This window comes from Lepisosteus oculatus, chromosome 14 (assembly GCF_040954835.1).
Source record: "Lepisosteus oculatus isolate fLepOcu1 chromosome 14, fLepOcu1.hap2, whole genome shotgun sequence".
In the NCBI taxonomy this organism is placed as follows: Eukaryota; Metazoa; Chordata; class Actinopteri; order Semionotiformes; family Lepisosteidae; genus Lepisosteus; species Lepisosteus oculatus.
Window position 1 is genome coordinate 15,470,418 of NC_090709.1, and position 3,320 is coordinate 15,473,737.

At 40.2% G+C, this 3,320-nt stretch overlaps 1 non-coding gene across 1 annotated transcript; it reads left to right on the top strand.

The window, feature by feature from the left end:
• Positions 1–616: 616 nt before the first annotated feature.
• Positions 617–688, top strand: trnaw-cca (transfer RNA tryptophan (anticodon CCA)). Its single transcript has one exon. It is a non-coding gene; the product is annotated as a tRNA-Trp (tRNA).
• Positions 689–3,320: the final 2,632 nt, after the last annotated feature.

A 3,320-nucleotide genomic window follows, 5' to 3' on the forward strand; every position in this document is an offset into this window, starting at 1 on the left:
TCCAAACTGAAGCCTATAAGAACATTATTCAAGACACACCATGGCCCAGAATCATGCATCGGGACAAAGATTAACTTCCACTGAAAGTACTCCCAAATAAAAGATTTGACCAAAAAATTAAAAGAGTAGGCAAGTATTAAAACAAAACCATAACTTCTTGACTTCCAACCTCTTTCCTGGTTCAGGCCATGTAAAATGACATATTCAGTGGACTCATGCCGAGGTTGTGAGTTTAAGCCTCACCTGGAGCAGCCTGGTTTTCTGTCTTGACAGGTAAACAGTGTTTTGTGTTATTTGCTAAATGGAGAGAGGATTCTGTGTTAATTGTGCTCCTCCTGGGAGAGGTCAAGATGAGAAGTTCACCAGGCTGGTGGTAAATATCCTGTCCAGGAATATCGGGGCTGTAGGGGGTCAGATCTATAGATGTTGTAAACACATTAGTGGAGACGGTGTGTCTGCTCTCTGTGAGAGAGCCAAGCGGGATGAATAATCTGTGGTCTGGGAAGAAGAGACCCTCGTTGGAAGAGCGGCGCTCCTCACAGGAGAGAATGAAAACAATATTTTTCAGGGACGCTGATTTTTCTCTTTGGGTGAATTAAAAGCACTTGTCGCAAGTGACCTTGTGGTGCAATGGTAGTGCGTCTGATTCCAGATCAGAAGGTTGCGTGTTCAAATCACGTTGAGGTCAGCTGATGTGTTTGCAGGTGCTGCTGGTGTCGAACTCGGAATTTACACCATGCAGTCGGGTTTTAGCTGTACACCACCTAGGTAATCCGAACGAAATAACAGAACAGTACAGAACACCCAGTCAGGAGCTTATGCAGCATTTCATCTTGAACACGACAAGAGAAAAGGCACACTGCACATCCGCGAAACATCACGTCCGACTTTAGAGACAGTGACATCAGAGAATGGAAGTTTCAAACCGCTTTTCTGTTACAGGTTCAAGCAAACCTGAAAGTTAGGGAGTGTTTGGTCACTTTTGTATGAAAAAGTGTCTGAAGCCTGTAATTATAATTTGCCCTTCTTTTAATTGTGGTTGAAATCCACTCCCATGTACCAAGACCTTACAGTATATTCATGTTTACTTAAATGACTAACTATTGGACTATTGGACATTAGTTGGTGTTTTGTTTTTTTGTAACTATTTGCTATTTCATGCAGGAAAGAAAGGAACCCAGACCCAACGTTTGCTTTCAGGTGGGGTTCATTTACATAACGGACATCTATTTCTGAGGAGCCTGATTTGAATCACACAGCCCCGGTAGAAGTCGAATCGACAATCTTATAAACCGAAATCAGACGCGTTATCCATTAAACCACTAGCCCGTCACGTAAATTAATTGCACCATGGTGAGTTCAGTGCCGCTACTAGTAATACCCCACCCCCATCTTAAATTTCTAAGTGAGAAACGTGTTTTCTACATTTTTTTTTAGTTTTAAAAAATCATCATTTTTAAGCAGACAAAGCCTTTATGTGTCGCTCTGAATTTCTAATTGATTTAGAATTCCAAGACAAAAGCGTTTCGTTCCACAACGGCGTGAAATGATCACGTCTTTCACTCTACGTCTCTCTTGTAGTAAAGCAGATCTTGCTAGGTGAGCATTTGCTCCGGTAAATTAGGTCACTTTTCATGTTAACTCACTTCTTCTAAACACATTTCCTTGTGCATGTTTTCTCCATGAAAAAAAGACATTTTCCCTTACATGATTTCTCGTTTTGTTTCATCAAAGAGTACAGAAAGAAGAAAGAAAGGAAAAGTGTGGTAAATGAACTCTGACGCCCTTGGGAGATGTCAAGAGCATTGGACATGAAAAGTGCCCAATAAAAGCCATTTCTCTTCATTTCTCTTACAGTCGGGGCTCCTGTTCCGTGTAAAGGAGGCAGCTTTGCTCAGCCAGCAGACTCAGGGCTTACTGAACGCAGGTGTCTCAGAGCGGTGTGTCCAAGTGGCAGTAAAAGAAGAGAGTTCTGCTGGTGTCGTGGCTTAGATGGTTAAAGCGCCTCTTTAATAAACACGAGATCCTGGGTTTAAATCCCAGCGGTGCCTTTCTTCCTGTCTTCTTGCATCGTTTATTGTTATAGACAACATGCTTCTGCATTAAGTTTAATGGAGGTGTTTATTTCGTTTTTGGCACAACTTGTTTTTCAAGAACTCCACACATCGCGAAAGCTAAAATGCTTGTCTTTGTTATCAGTTCAAAAGAATTACTGCCAGCTGGCAAGAAAATGACAACGATTTTTTTTTTACTTTAGCCAAAAATCTGTGAATGTGGAAAAATATGACATGTGTCAGTTTCTATGGCACACTCAGTCAGGGTGTGCTTCAGTTAAACACAACGTTCGTAGATCAAATGCACCCAGAGACACACTTCGAATTAATCCGATCTAAACATTACCTTCTCTAAATGTGATTGAGTTTCTTTGCACGTCGTTAGCCATCTTGATGTTTTCAGAGATTTTCAACTTTTGACACTAGTCAAACTACAAGTAAATAGTTGAGTACCTATGTCAATATCACCGGGAATGTGAATATAAATGTAAACATCAATATTTCTGCCTTCTCCTGAGAAACACAAGTATAGAGTCAAAACACAATAAATAATGCTAGAAAATTATTCAGTTAACACCCAGATGTGACAAAACACATTTAAGACTTACATCCCCTTTAAATATGTATTTCCTTAATATCAGTTCTCTTCCCTCCCCAGGATACCTGCAAATTCACTATATCATATTAAAAGCTGTGTGTAAGTCTTACATGTGTTCTGTCACATCTGGGTGTTAAATTAATAGATGTGTTGTGTTATTTAATATGATTTGACTCCACGCTTGTGTTTCTCGGGAGAAAGCAGAAATATTGGGGATTTGCGGCTACAGAAAATAATGTGAACTTTACAGGCAAAAGTTAGGTTACGTTAAAGAAACAAAAACTTATTGTCACCCTTTTCAACTTGATTATTTAAGACATTTGTTCGGAATAGTATATCTTCTCGTGTCTGTGGCTGTTATCCTACAATAACGGTGGTGAAATAGCAGGAATGTGCGGAAAGAATCGGAGATAGAACAGAAGACTCATCTAGTCGATAGTAAGGTTGTGTAGGACCGCACACACTTCGATGTCAGTGTTGAGTAGTGTGGTTTAAAAGCTTCTTCACGAACCAGGAAGGAGTAGAAATCTAAAGTCTTCTGATCCGTAATCAGACACGTTATCCATTGTGCCATTGGCGTTTGTATTGCATTCCTATACAGCACCACATTGAGTTCAGAGCCGCTACTAGTAATACATCGCCCCGGTCAAAAGTTTCTTCAATTAGAT